Source organism: Heloderma suspectum, chromosome 2 (genome assembly GCF_057233095.1).
Source record: "Heloderma suspectum isolate Gila_16-S chromosome 2, 16-S_ref, whole genome shotgun sequence".
In the NCBI taxonomy this organism is placed as follows: Eukaryota; Metazoa; Chordata; class Lepidosauria; order Squamata; family Helodermatidae; genus Heloderma; species Heloderma suspectum.
This window is the reverse complement of record NC_139459.1, coordinates 88,054,770-88,076,404: the sequence shown is the minus strand read 5'-3', so window position 1 is coordinate 88,076,404 and position 21,635 is coordinate 88,054,770. Positions and strand designations below refer to the sequence as shown.

The 21,635-nt window shown below is 46.2% G+C and overlaps 1 long non-coding RNA gene across 3 annotated transcripts in view; it reads right to left on the bottom strand.

Moving 5' to 3' along the window:
* The window catches only part of LOC146352458 (uncharacterized), an 81,988-nt gene that overhangs the window by 22,273 nt on the left and 38,080 nt on the right, over positions 1–21,635 (bottom strand). For all 3 annotated transcript variants that reach the window (XR_014787730.1, XR_014787732.1, XR_014787731.1), the window contains one exon: positions 8,498–8,622. This is a non-coding gene — a long non-coding RNA (uncharacterized LOC146352458). The remainder of the gene's footprint in view (positions 1–8,497; positions 8,623–21,635) is intronic.

Below are 21,635 nucleotides of genomic sequence, written 5' to 3'. Positions count from 1 at the left end.
CTATTACGGAGAAAACAAGGGGAACACTAATAGCGTAGTGGGCGCTATTTGCATTCCGTTTTTTTCACCGTAATAGCCTACATAAATATTTACGTAGGCTAAAACGGGAGGGGACGCAAATGGCTCCCACTACGCTATTTGCGTTCCCCTTGTTTTTCGCCGTAATAGCCTACGTAAATATTTACATAGGCTAAAACGGCTAAAACTAGGGAACACAAATGGCGGCCGCTGTAGCCGCCGCCATTTGCATACGTTGTGTTTTTTTTGGCTTGCCATGATAGGCTACGTAAATACTTATGTAGCCTATCATGGCAGCTTCACAGGACGCAAATGGCGGCCACTACGGTGCCATTTGCATCCGCAACCGCAACAGCCCGTCCATGGCTGGAACTCCGTCTGTGGACAGCCCTGGCCGGCAGCTCCGCGGAGTCGCCGCGGAGCAGAGCTGGCCCAGGGAGGATTCCGGGGGGAGGGATAGAGCACCTTCCCCCCACCACAAATCCAAGCTCCGCAAAGGTAAGTGACTTTCGTACATCCCTATTTAAGTGTGGATCCAACCCAAGGTCTGTTCATACAACTTTCAAGTGTGATGAAATGTGGGTTGCTGAGTCTACAACGAGCATTCATTACTTCATCAGGCATCCAGCTCATGGTATTCAACATAATTTGTCCAGTATTCTGAACCAAAAGCTCTACAGTGGTGAGTTGTGATCTAAGTGCAAGAGCAGGAATCAAATCATTTCACTTAAGGCTGCTCGGCACGTACTCAGCATTAAACTGAGTACTCAGCTCTTTTTTTTTTTTAAGGGAAGGAGTAGGGCACCTTGGCAAGCACCAAAGGAAGGTGTCTGGGGGCACATTGGTGCCTGCAGGCACCACATTGCCTATCCATGATATAGGATTTACTCCTTACTGAATGAAATTGTTATCTGCTTGCCCCCTCCCCCTGCCACCGCTATCTGCATAAGGACAGTGGATAAGAAGTCATCAGGCCTGGTGGCATCAAAGTAAATTGGAAAAATGGATCTGATTCAGCAAAATTTCCTTTCACAAGATATGATCTAGACCCACAAACGAATCACTAAAATTTGTGATTTATTCAATCCCCCAATATAGAGATGTGGTATAAATTATGCAACAATGCTGTGTGAAGTTGAGTCTAATCAATTTGAATAAAACTTGTCTCCTACTAATATATCTCAGCTTTGCTGGCCATTGCTAGCATGCAGAATGAGCCAATGGGATAATAACAGAGATAATTGCCAAGCAATTGGATAGCTGTACAGTATATAATTGTTTTCTCCCCTTCAAGCTCTGGACTGGAAGTGAAACAAATTAAAATGACTAGAATATTCAGCTGTGCTTCCAGCATGGAAAATAGAGTGCTTAATTAACTGTACTTTGTGACCTGAATGTGTTTGAATAAGACGGAAGCCGGTAGAAAACTACATACCCTCGGGACTCCTATGCCTTCACTGTGACAGCTCACCCCATTCTAAAGTTCATAAATATCATGAAACACGTGATAATGGTGCTTCCAAGGCATGTGTTGGCAAACATTAGCCCCTGCTGTCTTGTTAGTGGTGACTGAGCTCATCATGAAGTCATTTAAAAGCAGCACAACTTTCAGGACCAGGGGCAGGATCCAGTGCTGGCAATTTGCCAGTTCTAAACATGTAGCAGTAGCAGGAATGACCTCCAGGGCTTCATCACACAAGGCTAAAAATCCTGCAATTTACCGTGGCTTCTGCTTCTGAAGTCTTTGTGGAATCAGATCGGGTCCTTTCCACATGGCTTAAAAAAAACCAAACCCCCTAAACTTCTCAATGAGATCTACGTGTTTCATTACAAAGCCACTAGGTGGCGGGGTTGTTTTATTTGTAATAAAAGCGACTTTAAACTGTACACCCTCATGTATGTCAACTCCATGGTGGGAGAAGGGAAAATGCCGAACTTTCCTCATCATGGAAAACAATGCAGTAGAGCTCACAAAGAGCGGGAGGTTCCCTGGAGGAGGGCGGCATCGTGTCCAGGACCCGCAAACTTCTGTGAGTAAGCAATCTCCATAGCAGGATAAAAGCCCAGTGTGAAGGAGCCCCTAGTGCAATAGGAGAGTAGCACTTAGTAGCACAATTCAAGAAACTAGCTGAAACTACCACTTCCGGAATGGGCCAAGTCAGTGGAGCTCCCTTCCGCACAACCTCCACAGACTTGTTCTGGAAGTGGTAATTTCACGTAGTTTACCACTAGCAAGCACTACTTTTCTGTTGCAGTAGTGGTCATTCCTGCTGGCACAGAAGCAGTATTGGATACTGCCCCAGATATTTAATTCAGTTCACCAAATGTAGCTAAAATGTGAGGACATGGGTTTAAGTTTTATCCTATTATGATGGGGAAAATAATGTGGGGAAAAATAATTTTGAAGATCACACTATTAAGGGGAAATGTTTTGCTGTATAAAGTTACCTGCCTTGTTTTGTATGAAATCATGAGTAAGGAAGAGAAGAACTGCTAATAAAAAGCAGGCTGACTGACATCTTATTGAGAAATCTGTATAATGGTTTTATTGATTTCCGTAGGATGATTCTTTATGATGTATGTTATTCTATATCCAGAATTTTATTATGAAGAGATTTGTTTCCACTACTGAAGGCTTCAGGTGAAGTTTTTGTTTTTAATTGATGGCCATTGGGTTGGATCTAGACTTAGTTATACTTAAAGTAAACCCACTGAAATGAAATACACTTAAGTTAGTCGTGATTAACTTCAGTCCCATTGATTTCAATGGGTCTACTCCTGGTATGACTAAATCTGGATCCAACCCATTAAAATTATATTAAAGGATACCTAGCTGAAACGGCTAAAATCATTCCATGTAAAAAGGCCTTATACTTCCTAAAGCTCCTGTTATCAGACCATTCTCTGAAATCTTTAGATTGGTTTTCATGAGATATTTTTTGTTCTTGGGGTACATACATACATTCCTCCAGAATCTGTTTAGATGTGGAGCAGTATATAAATGTTGTAAATAAATACAAAATACATGCTTTACATATTAATAACAAATGGTGAATGCATACATTTTTCCAAACCACTGAAATTAGGGTTGACTTGAATGTTCTATAGCAAAAAAAATCAGCTCCAACGGAGGCTTTTCATGATAAGAAAGTTTTCACAAGAACCCCATTCCATGACTTATTCTTTTCTCTTTCTTCACTTTCTCTTCTTGGTTCTGATGGTGGTGATTACACTCTCCAACTGCTCAATGCCATTTTTATCGGATCTCCCAATGAGGGAAGAAAGCATTAACTTTACTTATTAAACTCCCAGCATGTTACACAGCCAAATCAGCCTTCCCCATCAGCCCTGGCCATGTTGGCTGGAAATAGTGGCAGTTGTAGTCCCAAACATCCAGTGGGAATCAGGTTGGGGAAGGCTAGGTTATGTGATGTTGTCATAAAACCAAATCAGAATGGGAGCATTCATTTTGCCCTCAGTCTGAATTGGCTTTTTGACACATCATCATATAGCCTAATCTTATTGGATGTGTGGTGGTATCATGAAGCCAAAGCAGAGTTTTGCCAATACTTCTTCAACTCAGTCTGGCATTATGTGGTGGGAGGAAAAGTAATTCAAAGCAGGAGAAAGGAGCCTCATTGCAGCTGCCAGTAAATTGGGCAAATAACTTCATCCGTGTTCACAGGGCCCCTGAAATATTGCCCAAAATGTGATGAAGCTGGGGACAGCATTTTGGCTCAAACCTAGTAATGATTGTGTTTTAAAATGGGGTTCTGATCCTTTCCCAGGATTCTCATTTCCATACCACAGACGAAGATCACAGCTGCCATAATTTTTAATTATGATTGTGCATTTCCCATTATCACACAGATCTGGAAAGTTATCTGTACATAATTGCACATAATGTTTGAGGGGAAACATATAACTTGCTACTGGCATCTGGTGTGAGTGTTTGCGTTTATCCTTTGTATGGCATATCAGCAAAATACCACCAACAAGGGACACATTTTGTTCCCTCTGTTTCCACTTGCACTTCAAAGCAGAAACATCATTTGTATTGCACTACTGTCTATCCATATGAAAATTATTCAAATGAAAGCAGATGTTTCAAGCTGCAATTATTAAACAGAAGTGGTAAGGATCATGGAATATAACCTGTCAGTGGCAGCGGTGTAGCACTCTGGGGTTGCACCGGGGCTTTGCTCCTGCACTTTTATTGGAGCTGGCCCCCAGTTGGGTCACAGACTGCTGCTGCTGTGGGGCAGACGCAGCGGGAGGAGGAGGGAGAAGAGGAAGGGAGTGCAGGCGACTGGCAGCTGCCTCTCGCCTACCACACAGAGCCGCCCAGACAAAAGGGGTGAGAGAGAGAGCCTGAGGGAGCTCTGCAGCCTCCTCTCGGCGCCCCCTATTCTCTTCCTCAGCTCTTGGCTTCTCCACCTTCCACCCCCTGAGCAGCACCACGCCTCACAACTCGACCATCCCCAGCCAGCCCCTCAGCTTCCTGACCCTTTTCCCACCCTGCTGCCCGTCTCTGCTCCATGCCTGCATGCCCGGTGCTGCCCTCATCATCCTGCAGCACCCGCCACCCATTCAGGGATGCTGCTACTGGCCACAGCAGGAGCAGGAGGATGGGCGCTGCTGCCACCATCGTCTGCCGCTCTGGATGGAGTTTGCTGCATGGGGGAGAGGGATTCTAATGGGCTTGATGTGCAGACGTTAGCAGGGGATCGTGTTTTCGCACCACGCAGTGAAAAGTTTTCACCCGCTGTTCAGTGGAGTTTATGCTGTTTAAGTCCCAATGTGTACAGTGGAGTTTATGCTGGAGGGACTAGGGCCATGAGTCACTTAACCTGAACTTGAAGGGTTAATCTGAGTAAGGTGTGAGGGGATCTCTGAGAAGCCCTTCTGCCTTTTCCTTGTCTCTTCCCTCTACTTTCCTATCTTCCTCCTCCTGCAAGTGATGCTGACCTCAGCCAGCTTATCTTGAGAAGTAAGTTTGTTATATCTGCAGTAAAAGTCCGTTCCTAACCCACCACTCCAGTGTGTTTTGTCTACATCCATGGCTACTGACGGGGGGCTGATTCAGACTTCAGTTACTCCCCTAGTGAGTGTAGGTATGCTTGTAGCCTTGTAGGGCAATGCTACTTGTCTATTCAGAAGTAAGTACCATTATGTTCAGTGGGATTTACTCAGTGGGATTTACTCCCAAATAAGCGTGTATAGGATTGCAGCCTTAAAGGAGTTGTGGGTCACCACAGACAAAGTTCCATTTATTTTAATGGGGCATTGCTTCACACCTGGTTGCAATGGCTCTTCATAATAATAATAATTAATAATAAATATACTATGATTATATTATTATTATTATTATTATTATTATTATGTTTCTTGAATTAAAAAGGACTAACCTTTTTATTCCACACTGGAGGCATTCAAGATGAAACTGGACAGCCACCTGTCAGGGATGCTTTGTCCTGGATTCCTGCATTGAGCAGGGGGTTGGACTCGATGGTCTTATAGGCCCCTTCCAACCCTACTGTTCTGTGATTCTGTAATTAACCAAATAATATTTTCTAGCAAGTTGCTGGACATGACTTTGTGTGTGTGTGTGTGTGTGTGTTTTCTTTTCAAATGGACCTTTTAATAATTCTGAATTAGGGTGGCCAGATAGTCCAAACAAAGTGACTGAAAGCTCATTTGTATTGTATAACCTTATAATGTTGTATAATTTTAGAAAGGGGCATGGCTGTGAGGGGGTGTGGTTGTGACTATTATGAAGGGACCCTGCACTTCTGAATTTGCCACTATGTTACTGGTCAGTAGATAGAATATCCTGAAGCATGTGAAGATTATGATTTCTAGCAAGAGGGATGTAAACTGGGGGCAGGGGGGGGGGGGTTGTGTGCTGGAAACTAGGCTCCATCACAGAGAAGTACAACAGCATTGGCTCAGCTGAAGCCAATTCAGCACATGAAAACAAAACCATATTAAATGAAATCATCTTAAAGCCTTACACTGGAGGGAAGGGAGACTTTTGATAAACAAAGGAAAGCAAAAATTAGTACATCTGAAGTGTACAAGTTGTGATGATGGAATAAAATAATATTTATCATTATGTATTTATTTAGTAGATTTATATCCCACTTTTTCGCCAGCATCCTCAAAGTAGCTTACAGTGCTTATAAAATACAACACACCAAGAACCTCATGCTCAAAAAGCTGAATGGAACAACACAACCAGCTCTGCTTGAGGCCACAATCCAAAACAAAGTAAGTATATTTAAGGCCATTGATTTGTATAGGCTTAAAGGTGCAATCCTATTGAGACAGTTGGCAGCCTCCGAAGTCGGAGGCTGCCAATTATCCAATGCAGGGTGGATGTAGTATGGAGGTGATCCTTACCTCCATACTCCGGCTGCCCTGCCTTTTCAGCTAGACAGCCAATTCCTAGCTGAAAATTTGGCTGTCTAGCCACGGCTTCGGGGAGGGAAGGAGACCGTGCAGCGCACAGGAAGCTGTGTAAAGTGGCTTCTGCAGTCTCCTCTCCTCCTGACCCCTTGGAACCACCCCCTTTTCCCCATCTCCACACTCTGTTTCTGAGTGCGGAGATGTAGCCAGCATGAAGAAAACCGCATCAACTATAAGGGGGCGGGAGAGGAAGCACAGTTTCTGGGAACCTCATTCAGAGCCCTAGCTCCAGCCTCAGCTCCCTAAAGCTGAAAAATCCCATGGCCCTCTAGACAGTGTCTTGTGGCCACAGGATTGCTCCCTCTGTGCTCTTAACTGTTGGAATATGGTCTTTGCATGTATCTTTATAAATGATGTTCAAACTAATTATATTTACTTTTGAACTTAGCCTTAGAGAAATATAACTCTGGCTGTACTCCTCCTCAGGCAAAGCTAGGTTGCATATTCACCCATCCCATTTTGAATGATGTGCCAATTTCCCAATCCAGTATACGCTACTAATATTGCATTATTGGGTTTATACACATATTGATCTGTGCATGTATCCCCATGATGTTGCACAACAAAACACCAACTAGGCAATGCATCATATTAGTTGCACAAGACAGCAGTCCCAAAAGGGGAACATTACATGTTGCCTAAGCGTATCAAGGTACGATCAGAAAAGCAATCACCAGTTTCAGCTGCACACAGAGAGAGATGTAAAACAATAAGAAGGGGATTTTAAAAATACGTTCAAAGCCAAAGGAGGGCAAAGGAGACACAAAGTCACCTGCTTAGCTGAGAGGGAGGAATACTGATAGATGATGCCAAGAAAATAGAACCCAACTGTGTCAGCTTTGCATTCTCCTTTATGAATAAGGTCTGCTGTAATGTTATAGCCATCAATATTGACAGGGTAAAGATGAAAAGAATAAAAATGTGCGTCAAATGGAGCATGTGCTGAAATATTTGGGCAATCTGAATGAATTCTAGCAAAACCAATGACATTTGTTGTGTCCTGATGGACTGGGAGACACAGGGTAGCATTCAACACTGCCCTTGCACACACGACCAGCCCTGCTGCTTCCCGTCTTCAAGCAGCCCCTACTGCTTGCAGAATGGCAATTTAGCGCTTCCGGAGGCAAGCCAAAATGAGCAAAAACACTCATTTCTGGAAGGAAACAGGTCAGCAAAGTTTGCATGAGGGAGCTCTGCTGACCTGCCCCCTTCCAGAAACGAGCTGTTCTACTCATTTGGGGCATACCTCCAGAAGCGCTAAACTCTCATTCCGCAAGCAGTAGGGGCCACTTCTGGACCAGAAGTGGTGGGGCTGGCCACCATGCATGGACCAGAATTGGTGGCCAGCTCCGCTAGCAGATGGGCAGCATTGGATTCTGCCCTTAGAAATAAGAGGCCTGATACCAGAGAGACCAAATTGACAGTAGAATTTCATATCCCAGGTTGCATTCAGGTGTACAGCAAAAATATTCACTAGTTATCAGACTTATGAAGATGCATTATACTGAATCAGCCTACTGGTCTATCACTGTAGTGATAGTAGTGCTGTGCCAAAAATGTACTCCACACTTTTTATTCCACATTCTCATCAATTTGATAGAAAAGAAATTGCTTTCAAAGAAAAATTCAAAGAAGAAGAAAACTTCAGAGAAATTCTTATGGGTTGGGGTTGGGTTTCTTGTGCTTACCTTGCTTAGGAGGTGGCTGAGGAATGTGCATGAGTGTTCTGGCTTTCATTGTATAACCATCTCTCCAGCAGCCTGTAGTTTCCTGGCTTCCCATGCATCAATTAAAGCCCAGGGGAAGGTATCATGAGGTCATTCCTCCCATAGGGCTTTTTCAGATCAGGATGCACAGGCTGACTGGGAGGCTGCAGAGCAGTGGGGAGCGATTAGGTAAGCTCACAGTTATTAGGTAAGCTCAAAAACAGCACCAAAAACAAAACACATTCAAACTAAACCGGTCTAAGCTCTCCAGGGTCTCAGGCAGAGGTCTTTCCCAGCCTACCTACCTGAAAGCCTTCCAGCTGGAGATGCCAGGGATTGAAGCAGAGCTAGTCTCCATCGAAAGCTTGTGTTCTACCACTTGTTCTTTTCAACCCAGAGGGACCTCTGTCCAACCAATCTGGTGTAAAGCCTGGGACAGATTAGGCAGCACTTAATTCAGGGCAATTTGGAATAATGGCTACAATCAAGAAATGGATCCATCACAAGCATTGCAACTATCACCCAAGAATATTGAATCAAGTCAACTAGTGTGTAATAAAGTGATCTTGCAGGTTTAGTTCCTGGTGGTGGGGGACTGATGGGAGGGAGCCCCCTCCTCCATGATATAATTGGGGAGGAGGAGTGAGTGCAGCCTCTCTGACAGTCGGGACTTGTCACTTTTTTAGAAGGCAGTTAGCAGGTGATAGAGAAGATGGTGGATTCAACTAAGCCTGGCCTTGTCACATGCGTATCTAGTTGTACTATCCTTTAAATGACCCCATGGTTAGAATTAGTATAGTTGGGGACTGTCACAGTTTTGTTTCTTTTGCTTTTGAGTACATGTTCTTTATGTTAATCCTTGTTTTCCACCTGTAAACCCTGCCTTTTTGCCTATAAATGATTAAGGGCACAATCCTATCGGGATAGTCGGCTGCCTCCAACCTCGGAGGTGGCTGACTATGCAGGGCAGGTGGAACACAGAGGGGATCCTCTCCTCTGTGCTCTGCCCACCCTGCTTTTGTGGCTAGATGGCCAATTTTGGCTGTCTAGCTGGGGGCTTCAGAGCGGGGGGTGGGGAGGCCATGCAGCTCATACGAAGCTTTGTCATGAAGCTTCTGCAGTCTCCTCCCATCCCCATCCCTGGGAACACCCCCTTTGCCCTCTCTGTGCTCCATTTCCGAGCATGGAGATACTGGTGGTGTGGAAAGAACCATGCTGGCTGTGAGAGGGGGGAGTGGGGAGCGTGGTTTCCTGGCTCCAAGCTTGGAGCCAGTAGATCAAAAAATCCTATGGCACTCTAGACAGTGTCAAGTAGCCATAGGATTGCTCTCCCCACCCCATTTTGAGTGTTTAGCAAATCCTCTGGTGTGATTTTAGAGATTCCTTCCTTACAGACCTCCCTCAAGACAGCTTATTGTTGGTCCTACCTAATCCTGATTTATATAAATCAAGGGTGCTGTCAGCCCAGCGAGGGGGATACGGGAAACAGGAAACATGGCAGGGACGCTACCTGATCAGACCTTGGATATTTATCATTTGTTTATTAACACTGGAGAATATCCTAATTCATAGCTGTGAATGTGTCACAGCTAGCATAGCAAATCACAAGCAATGGTATCTGAGAATGTATAGAAAGCTAGGAGACTAGTGAAGAGTAACTATAGGAAAGGCCAAAATCCCTACAGATTTAAAGATCCTCTAAGGCAGATGTAAGCAAAGTGGTGCCTGCGGTCATTAGTGCACCTCCAGACACCTTCCTTGATGCCCATTAAACTGCCCTACCCCTCCCACTTTTTAATTTAATTAACACATTTTCTTATTGGCAGCTGGGATTGCTGTGAAATAGGTTTCTGTTGGTGCTGAAAACCGTGGGTTCAAGGAGTTGCTTAGTGTGTTGAGGCTCAGGCCCCACCCCTGCCTTGTACTCAGTCTTTGGGGGAGGTTACTTGTTTTTTGTCATACCTCCCATGGCAGCCATTTTGTGGTGGTGCCCAGGATAGCTTTTCAAATTGGCAACTGTGCCCACAGCCCAAAAAGGTTGCCTATCCCTGTTCAAACTTGAGTCCAGTAGGCAGAAAGGTAGTGCTAAGAAGGAATGGAAATCACCTATAAAACATGGATTTAGGCTAAATATTATGGAGGATTTTAAAACTAAAATCAATCAATTAAACAATGTCACAGTGATTATAAAACATTATACCTCGGTGGGTCTTCAAAGGAAAGCACCATGGTGGAAAACATGCATGTTTTAGTTGTTTTTCATGGGGAAGCACATCACCACTGACTGTATCTTCCAGTGGCATCAAGACTGGACTAAATTGCTCATTGCCAAAGACAATTCTACTCCAGCTCAAAGAGTCAGGAAGTTAGTTGACCTGATAAGCCTGCAGCAGGAGTAACAAGCAATTGGTTGATGCTGTGTATGCCCAGTATGGAACATAGGAAGCTGCAGAGTCACACCAATGGAGAGCCAGGGCCTGCAGGAGAGGCCACCACCACTACCGGGGAAGAGGCGGGCCTGCTGCTGCTGGGCCTGCTGCTGCTGCTGGGCCTGCTGCTGCCGCTGCCGCCGCTGCCACCACCAGGCTTTCCCTGGAGACTTCTGCCTGGCAGACTGCCAGTTCCTGCAGAACCAGGCCCCCAGGTACCAAGCCAGCTGTGCTGCTCCACCTGACCTCCCTGGAGGGGCTACATAAGCTGGCTGGCTGAGGTGGCCTGGGACAGCCAGGGCCTGCAGGAGAGGCCACCACCATCACAGGGGAAGAGGCGCGCCTGCTGTTGGCCCTGCGGCGGCTGCTGCTGCTGCTGCTGCCGCCGCCACCACCACCACCACCACCACCACCACCACCACCTGGCCTTCCCTGTGGACTCCGGCCTGGCATTATTTTTTAAGGGGATTTTTAATTGTTGTGTGTGTGTGTGTGTTTTCTTTTTCCTGGGGGATTTTGTTGTGGTTTTAGGGGTGGGTAGCCTGCCTGATAGGCGGGAGCGAGGGGGCATGTGTCCACCTGATGGAGGCAGTGGGGGGAGTGTTGGGGGCCAGAAGATACCGAGGCTGGGCAGCAGGCGCTGGCGGAGCGCTAGGGGCAGGCCATGCCAGGTAAGGGGAACAAGGGAGAGATGTGTAGTATCTGTCCCCTGCTCCGGGCCTGTCCAGAGCCAAAGGATGGCTGGGGGAGGCGTGACCCCATCTTCTGGCCTTCGTTTGCTGCTCTGCAATGCCAGGTCTGTTACCCAGAAAACCTCCCTCATCCATGACATGATCCTGGATGAGGGTGCAGACCTGGCATGTATTACGGAGACCTGGCTGGCCGAGGCTGCTGCTCCAACCCTTGCAGCCGTGTGTCCAGCTGGATTTTCGTATGCACACCAGCCGAGGGCTGGGGATCGGGGAGGGGGAGTGGCTGTTATCTACCGAGAGTCCTTGGTCTTCACCAGACCCCCTCTCTGGGAGACCAAGGTTGCTGAGTCCATGTACTGGAGGTTGGGCCCGAAGGGCAGTCTGGGGATTCTGCTCATGTACTGTCCACCCCGCTGCACGACTGACTCCCTGGCCGAGGTGCTCTTATGTGTGTGTACAGTCTCCTAACTTACTGGTGTTGGGGGACTTCAACGTACATTCGGAGGCCATCCTCACAGGAGCACCTCGGGACTTCATGGAGACCATGGCCTCCTGGGAGCTGCACCATATTCTAACTGGGCCCACCCATGTAGCCGGTCATGCACTAGACCTTGTGTTTGTTTCTGGAGAAGTGGGGAGTGATCTGGAAGTCGGGAGTATATCCACCACCCCCTTGTCATGGTCAGATCACTATCTGGTGACACTGGACTTCTCGGTTCCACAACCCCTCCGCAGGGGTGGAGGACCCATTAAAATGGTCCGCCCCAGGCGTCTTATGGATCCAAATGGATTCCTGAACGCACTTGGGGATTCTCTGGGGCATGCCAACGGCCACTCGGTCGAGACCCTGGTGGGTGGCTGGAATGCCGCAATCACTGGGGCATTAGATCAGGTGGCTCCGAAACGCCCTCTCCCCCTGAACAGGGCTCGGACTGCACCATGGTTCAATCCACGGTTACGAGCTCTGAAACAGGAGGTGAGACGGCTAGAGCGCCGGTGGCGGAAGTCTCGCTCCAAAGACGATCAGACACGGGCTAGAGCTGTATCTTCAGCCTATCACGTGGCGGTGAAGGCAGCAAAAAAGGAATATTATGCTGCCTCCATCGCATCTGCAGAGTGCTGTCCCAGGAGGCTGTTCCAAGTGGTCCGGAGCCTGGTCGGTCCTGTGGCTCCGGAACCACTGGAGCATTCTAAGGCCTCCTGTAAGTCCTTGGCAAGGCACTTTGCAGATAAAATTGATTAGATTAGATGTGTTACTCTGCACGCTGTGGATACAGTTAGTGAGCAAGAGGCGGCCTGTGGCAAACTGGTTTTGTGGGATCGGTTCCAGCTTCTTCCTCCTGATGAAGTGGACAAGGTGCTTTCATCGGTACGGCCAGCCACCTGCTTACTTGATCCTTGCCCATCTCGGCTCATTATGAGCTGCAGAGAGAGACTGGGTGAGGGGATCAAGGCGGTGGTGAACGCCTCCCTTGAGGAGGGAGTGATGCCATCAACCCTCAAGGAGGCAGTGATAAGACCGCTCTTAAAGAAGCCCTCCTTGGATCCTCAAGTTTTGAACAACTTTCGCCCAGTCTCAAATCTGCCATTTTGGGGCAAGGTGATTGAGCGGGTGGTGGCGGTGCAGTTGAAGGCACACTTGGAAGAAACTGATTATCTAGACCCATTTCAGTCAGGCTTCAGGCCTGGGCATGGGACAGAAACGGCCTTGGTCGCCTTGGTGGATGATATTAGGGGGGCTCTGGATAGGGGTGAATGCTCCTTCCTTGTTCTCCTCGACCTCTCAGTGGCTTTCGATAACCGTTGACCACGGTATCCTCCTGGACCGCCTGGAGGGGTTGGGCATTGCAGACACCGTATTGCGATGGTTCCGGTCCTTCCTCTCCGGCAGGTACCAGAGGGTAGCACTGGGAGAGGAGGTTTCGGACCCGTGGCCACTTACTTGTGGGGTGCCACAGGGTTCCATCCTCTCCCCGATGCTATTTAACATCTATGTGAAGCCGCTGGGGGCTATCATCAGGAGGTTTGGGGTGCAGTGTCATCAATATGCGGATGACACGCAGCTCTACCTCTCGTTTAAATCTTCACCAAGGTTGGCCGTAGAATCCCTGTCCAAATGTCTGGAGACGGTGAGTGGCTGGATGGGGAGGAATAGGCTGAAGCTGAACCCTGACAAGACCAAGGTACTTTTGGTGGGAGACAAGAGGAGGCTGGGGGATGTTGACCTGGTGTTGAATGGGGTACGGCTACCCTTGAAAGACCAGGTCTGCAGCCTGGGGGTCATTTTGGACTCCCAGCTGTCCATGGAGGCTCAGGTGTCAGCTGTGAGCCGGACAGTGCTGTATCAACTCCATCTCATACAGCGGCTGCGCCCCTTCCTTCCCGACCATCTGCTCCCAGCGGTAGTACATGTCCTGGTCTCCTCTCGTTTAGACTACTGTAATGCGCTCTACGTGGGGTTACCCTTGAAGATGGTTCGGAAACTGCAGCTGGTACAGAACGCGGCGGCTCGCCTGATTAAAGGCAGCCGCTGGCGAGATCACATAACTCCAGTGCTGAAGGAGTTGCACTGGTTACCAGTTGTTTTCCGGGCCAAATTCAAGGTGTTGGTTTTGACCTTTAAAACCCTATATGGTTCCGGCCCAGCCTATCTTAAGGAGCGCCTCCAGCAGCACCAGACAGGCAGCTTAACAAGATCAGCCTCGGATGGCCTTCTCTCTGTCCCATCAGCCAGGACAGCTAGACTGGTGGGGACGAGGGAGAGGGCCTTTTCTGTGGTGGCCCCCACTCTGTGGAACTCCCTCCCTAGGGAACTCCGTCATGCCCCCTCTTTAATGAGCTTCCGTCATGCATTAAAAACGTGGTTGTTCAGGCAGGCATTTGGGGTGGGTTAGGGTATTTTAGAAAATGTTTTTATTGTAGAATTTTATTGTTTTAAACTGTTTTTATTGTATGTTGTACATCGCCCAGAGTGGCTGGGTGACCAGCCAGATGGGCGATTAATAAATTTAATAATAAATAAATAAATAAAATGGTCAAACTAGCTCACTGTTGTCTACACTGACTTGCTGTGACTCTCTGAGGTTTCAGACAGGTGGTCAGAGGAGACTGGTGGTTCCGATTTCGGTGGGGCTGTAAATCCATTCTGAGTTTCAGTTAGAGCTAGCCAGAACTCTAAAGGAGCTATTTTGGGGATAGGGTTCAGCACTTTGGGTAGCCCCTTTAGAGTTCTGGATGGTTCTCACTGAAACCCAGAATGGATTTACAGCGCCACTGAAATCAGAGCCACCAGCCTCCACTCAAATCAGAGCCACCAGCAGGTGGTCTTTCTCATCCCTACCTGGAGATGCTGGAGACTGAACCTGGGACCTTGGGCATGCAAAGTTAAGTGCTGTGCCAGAGAAGGCAGACTATGTAGTGAGCTAATACAGTGGGCAAAGAAAGAATGCCGCTATTGACAGTGGCAGTTCAGTATTATAATGTGATGTTGGTGTGTGTGTGTTTGTTTGTTTGTTTTATTCATTTATATATGTTGGTTATATTCACAGATTCCAACATACACAATATTTGTCTGAACTATTATCAAAATCAGACCACATTATTCTGAAGTGTTTCTTAAAACAACTGAGAAAATGTGGCATTTATTCTGAGTACCTCTCTCCTAAAGCCCCCAATATGTAATTCTGAATACTGATTATTGTAGATTTCCCATCTACAAAAATACATGTACTAGATATATGTCTGGAAAAGTATTCATTATCGATAATCCACAAATACATTCCATTGCTCCAGAAACCTTTTGTGTGTAGAGTATGAATTACGATCCCCACAATTACATTCCATTACTTTAAATTTGCCCAGTCTGTTGTAGAACATACTGTGTTTTAGCATTGCTAGCAACATGATGAAAAAGGCCTTTAATCATGATAAATAGTGCAATACTATGCATGTTTATTCAAAAGTAAGTTACACTGACTTGAATGGGACTTACTTCCAAGAATATATGCATGGGATTGCACTCTAAGTCCCACTGAAAGCAAGAGGGGGGGGGGGTTGTTTTTGTTTTTTAAACTGCTAATAAAACAAACAAAAAGAACAGAGGAGGGGAAAACAGAAATTGAAGTGAGGGGTGGGAGAGAAAGAAAAAGAATAAAAGTGTCATAAAAGCATATCCATTCACAATAATTGTTTACAACTCCATTTTAAAAAAGAAAAGGAAGATTCAACACTTCCCTTTCTGCTATATACAGTAATATAAGCAGTCCATATATCTAAATAAGAATCAAAGTGAAATTGATGACTGGATATACATTCAAATGTAGCAAGCTGCAAGAGCAGTAAGATCTTCAGACCATTGAATCATAGATGGTGGATGTTTATCCTTTCAGATTTCAACTATGAGTCTCCTTTGAAAGCAATAGTTGTTAAATTAGTTACAACTTACCTTTTCCAGACTAATGCTGCAATCCTATGAACACTTACCCAGGAGAAAGCTTAATAGAACAGAGTGGGACTTACTTCTGAGTAAATGTACATAGAATTGTGTTGCTAGTCATGACTAAATTTAGCTTAATTTTTTAAAAATTCCAATTCTCTAGTGAATGTATTAAAGGATGGGCATTTTTTAAATTGCTTGCATTTAAAAACCAGAACCACTTTCCTTATTCTTCATGGAGGGAGCAATCCTATGGCCACTAGACAGAGGCTAGATGGCCATAGGATATGTTGTTTTCTGGGAACCGACCTCCCCCCAATTCCACACTGCCTCCAGCTTTCCAGGGCAGGGAGGGCAGAAATGCCTGTGACACATCCAATGTGTCATACAGCAGCCTCCTCCCCGACTCTGCCGTCCGGCAGCTAAACAGCCGCAATCGACTGTCTAGCAGAAAAAGCAGGGCAGGAGAAGCACAGAGGGAACAATTCCCTCCATGCTTCTCCTGCCCTGCTTTGGATAGGCGGTTTGCCTCTGAGTTCGGAGGCAGCCGCCTTTCTCAATAGGATTGCGCCCTAAAACTACTAAAAGTAGTTGTTCATGTTACCATCGATATGGACTTCCATGTTAGTATGTACATTTACATTGTAAATGATACATTTAAATTACAACTTCATTTACAAAGGGAAAAGAAATAGTGAATTTAGCAGAGGCATTGTCATATCATTCAACAAATAGTGCTGCATTCAGTTAGATTTCCCTTTATAGAGCTAAGCAGCAAAGAAGGCTGGAGAGTCTTGTGGAACTCTAAGGACTATATAATTTATTGCAACATGAACTTTTGCAGGCAAGACTCTCCCAACTCAGTAGACTCTACTTCAACAGATTCATAAAACAAAAACAGCTATATTTCTTACATCAAAAGGCATTTCTGTGTAGACCACTGTGGATTAGCTTTCAGCCAATGCATACTTGTGTTTACCTCAGGGAATCAAGCATCATGTTCTGGTTCCAGACAAAAACAGTAAACGGTAATTTAGATGTGGTGTAGCAACATTACTAGGTGTTATGCCATCCTCAAAGGAGCTAGTAGAAAGTTGTCCGCAAAGACATCCTCTCAAACCACAGCAGTCCTTGTTGAAGTCTGAGGTACTTAATGTTCTCCATCTCAGCACTGAGTAGTGAAATGGGAAACGTTATGTTCTAAAGGAAAGCCTTCAGGTGGGGTTCAGTGGTAGTTTCTGCTATACTGGCACACATAGCTTACCAAAAAAGAAATCTAATTGAGCTCACTGGGCCTTACTTCCCAGCAAGTGTACTTAGGACTTCAGCCATACAGCACAATTCTATACATGTTTACTAGGAAGTTAAGTCCTGTTATGTTCAATGGGCCATACCCTCAGGTAAGTGTGCATAAGACTACAGTCATAAGCAATTAAGGCTGTAATCTGATGCACCCTTACCTCAGAATAAGCACCATTGAATACACTGGGACTTACATCTGAGTACATATGCATATGATTGCACTGCAAATAGCAACTAGATTATCATCACTAAGAGTAAAACTATAAAGGATGCTAAATGTGTGGCTTTATGTAGTATGAATCTTTTTAGAAATGGAAACAGCAGATGGTGATGGGGGGGATTTTAGAATCATAGAATCATAGAATCATAGAATAGTAGGGTTGGAAGGGGCCTACAAGGCCATCGAGTCCAACCCCCTGCTCAATGCAGGAATCCAAGTCAGAGCATCCCTGACAAATGGCTGTCCAGCCTCGTCTTGAAGGCCTCCAGTGTGGGAGAGCCCACCACCTCCCCAGGTAATTGGTTCCATTGCCGTATTGCTCTGACACTCAGGAAGTTTTTCCTGATGTTCAGTCGGAATCTGGCTTCCTGTCACTTGAGCCCATTATTCCGTGTCCTGCACTCTGGGATGATCAAGAAGAGATCCTGGCCTTCTTCTCTGTGACAACCTTTCAAGTACTTGAAGAGTGCTATCATATCTCCCCTCAGTCTTCTCTTCTCAAGGCTAAACATGCCCAGTTCTTTCAGTCTCTCTTCATAGGGCTTTGTTTCCAGTCCCCTGATCATCTTTGTTGCCCTCCTTTGAACCCTCTCCAGCTTGTCTGCATCCTTCTTAAAGTGTGGTGCCCAGAACTGGACACAGTACTCCAGATGAGGCCTGACCAGTGCTGAGTAGAGGGGAACTAGTACTTCCCGGGATTTGGAAGCGATGCTTCTATGAATGCAGCCCAAAATAGCATTTGCCTTTTTTGCAGCCACATCACATTGTTGGCTCATATTCAGCTTGTGATCGACGACAATTCCAAGATCCTTCTCGCTCGTAGTGTGGTTGAGCCACATATCCCCCATCTTGTAACTGTGCATTTGGTTTCTTTTTCCTAGGTGCAGAACTTGGCATTTGTCCCTATTAAATGCCATTCTGTTGTTTTCTGCCCAGCACTCCAGTCTATCCAGATCACTTTGAATTTTGTTTCTGTCTTCCAAAGTATTAGCTATCCCTCCCAATTTTGTGTCATCTGCAAATTTGATCAGCATTCCCTGCACCTCCTCCTCCAAGTCATTAATAAAAATATTGAAGAGCACTGGGCCCAGGACTGAGCCCTGCGGTACCCCACTCGTTACCTCTCCCCAGCTTGAGAAGGTCCCATTGATAAGCACTCTTTGAGTCCGATTCTGTAGCCAACTGTGGATCCACATGATCGTTGTTTCATCTAGCCCACTTCGAGCTAGTTTGCTCATCAGGATATCATGGGGCACTTTGTCGAAAGCTTTGCTGAAGTCGAGGTATATGATGTCTACAGCATTCCCACGGTCTACAAGGGAGGTGACTTGATCAAAAAATGAGATCAGATTTGTCTGGCAGGACTTGTTTTTGACAAATCCATGTTGGCTTCGAGTAATCACGGCATTGTTGTCAAGGTGCTTCCAGATGGATTGCTTTATGATCTGCTCCAGAATTTTCCCAGGGATTGATGTCAGACTGACTGGTCTGTAGTTCCCAGGTTCCTCCTTTTTACCCTTTTTGAAGATAGGGACAACGTTAGCCCTCCTCCAGTCATCTGGCACTTCCCCCGTCCTCCATGATTTCTCAAAGAGAATAGACAGCGGTTCTGAGAGTTCTTCTGCCAGTTCCTTTATGACTCTAGGATGCAGTTCATCTGGCCCTGGAGATTTGAACTCATTCAAAGTAATGAGGTGTTCCTTGACCATATGCCTGTCGATCTCAAGCTGCAATCCTGCCCCTTCAGCCTGTACTTCGCCTTTGCCAGGGGGGTCATAGACCCTCTTTTGGGAGAAGACTGAGCCAAAGTAGGAATTGAGCACCTCTGCCTTTTCTTTGTCCTCTGTTATCATTTTGCCATCCTTATTTAATAGCTGAACAACCATTTCTTTCCTCTGCCTTTTACTATGCACGTAGCTGAAGAAAGCCTTTTTGTTGTTTTTAGCATCCCTCGCTAACCTCACCTCGTTCTCCGCTTTAGCCTTCCTGACGCCATCCCTGCAATTCTGTGCTACCTGCCTGTACTCTTCCTTTGTTACTTGGCCTTCTTTCCACTTCCTATATGTGTCCTTTTTTGTTTTCAGGTCATCCCTAAGCTTTTTGTGAAGCCACATTGGCTTCTTCTGTTGTCTTCCACCTTTTCTTCTTGTTGGAATTGTTTGTGATTGTGCCTTGAGAATTTCCTTTTTTAAAAGTTCCCACCCATCTTGGACTCCTTTTCTCGCTAGCATTGCTTGCCATGGGACCTTACTGATCATTGTTCTGAGTTTATTAAAATCAGCTTTCCTAAAATCCAGGGTACGCGTTTGAGTACACTCGGCTTTTGCTTCCCTTAGAACCAAGAACTCAAGTACAACATGGTCGCTTTCCCCCAGAGTTCCTGTAACTGCTACTTTATCCACTAAGTCATCTCTGTTGGTTAGGATCAAGTCAAGGATAGCCGATCCTCTAGTTCCTTCCTCTACTTTCTGTAGGAGGAAGTTATCCGCCACACAAGTCAGGAATTTCCTGGAGGGGCCATGTTTTGCAGAATTTGTCTCCCAACAAATATCGGGGAAATTGAAGTCCCCCATTACTACTACATCATGCTTCCTTAAAACATTGGCTATTTGCTTTTCAAAAGTTTCATCCTTGGCTTCTCCTTGATTGGGTGGCCGGTAGTAGACTCCGACCACCAGGTTCCTTTTATTCTTTGCTCCATTTATTTCAACCCAGATGCTCTCGATAGGGCTACCAAGCTCCTCCTCCTGTATTTCTGTGCAGAGATATGTATTTTTCACATACAGTGCAACCCCGCCTCCCTTTCTGTTCCTCCTGTTCTTTTTGAACAAGTTATATCCTTCAACTGCTGTATTCCAGTCATGAGAGTCATCCCACCAAGTCTCAGTTATACCTATCAAGTCATAATTTCCCTCCTGTATTAAGAGTTCAAGTTCGTTCTGTTTGTTTCCCATACTCTGGGCATTAGTATATAGACATCGAAGACCATGTGCTTCATAGTCTGGCTTTCTTCCTACCTGTGTCTGAAGACTATTATTGGGCGCTATCAGCGCTGTTCTCTCCATTGCAGTGCATGCGCCTACGTCCATTGTTACCCCCAACATTACATCTCCCTTCCCCGTAGGATTCAGTTTAAAGCCCTCCTGATGAAGTTCTTCATGCTGTGGCCAAACACATTCTTCCCAGCCTTTGTGAGGTGCAACCCATCCCTAGCCAACAGCCCATCTTCCAGGAAGTATAGCCCGTGGTCCCAGAATCCAAATCTCTCTCGTCGGCACCACCTTCGTAGCCAGTCATTCACCCGGAGTATTTTTCGTTCCCTTTCTATCCCTCTTCTAACTACTGGAAGGATGGATGAGAAAACTATCTGGGCCCCAAAGTTCTTGAGTTTCCTTCCCAAAGCTTCAAAGTCTGACGTGATCTCTTCGTAGCTCCGCTTGGCGGTATCATTTGTTCCCACATGGATGAGAAGAAAGGGATACCTGTCAGTGGGCTTTATGAGTGCAGGCAACCTTTCAGTCACGTCTCTAATCTGTCCTCCCGGGAGACAACATACCTGGCGAGTCCACGGGTCTTCGCGACATACTTGGGTCTCGATCCCACGCAGCAAGGAGTCTCCCACTACTACCACTCTTCTCTTCTTCTTCTTGTAGGCCTGGGTTTCATCGCCTCTGTTTGACTGACCTTTAGCCTCTTGCTCACTCTCATGCAGGTTCCCCTGTGATTCTTCCTCTGCAGGCTGTCCTCCAGTCTCATCTGCAAGTACCTGGAATCGGTTCCACAGCTCCACCGCTTCCACTGGTGCAGAGTGGCGTCTAGTTCTTCTTCTCCTAACTGTCACCGTTTTCCAAGGAGTATCCTCTACTCCATTTTTCTTCTCCTCAGCATTTCCCACTTCTGCCTCATCTTGCTGTTGCTCTTCAAGCTTCTGGTCTGCCCTTTGCTGCTGTAGTTCCCCCATTCTGTCCAAGAACTCTTCGTGTTCTCTTATTCCCCGGAGGGTTGACAGTCGCCGCTCCAGTCCACTTACTTTTTTCTCCAGCAGCGTGATCAACTTGCACTTGTTGCAGGTGTAGGCCATGTTGTTCTCAGGCAAGAAAACAAACATGGCACACACCTTGCAGGTCACCACCACTGGAGAGTCTTGTCCTTCCATAGCTCCTTTTCCCTTTTTGTGTCTAGCTTTGTGATTGTTCTAGACTAGCCTGTGCCTGCTCCTCTACTCAGTAGAGGTTAAAAGCAGAGTCCCACTGGTGTGGAAGTGTGTGTTACAAGACAAATAAATGGGAAAAAGTTAGTTAAAAAAAAAATGTTAGGGGCCTCCCCCTTGACCTCCCCTGCCGAACTCCCCTGGCCAACTCCTGT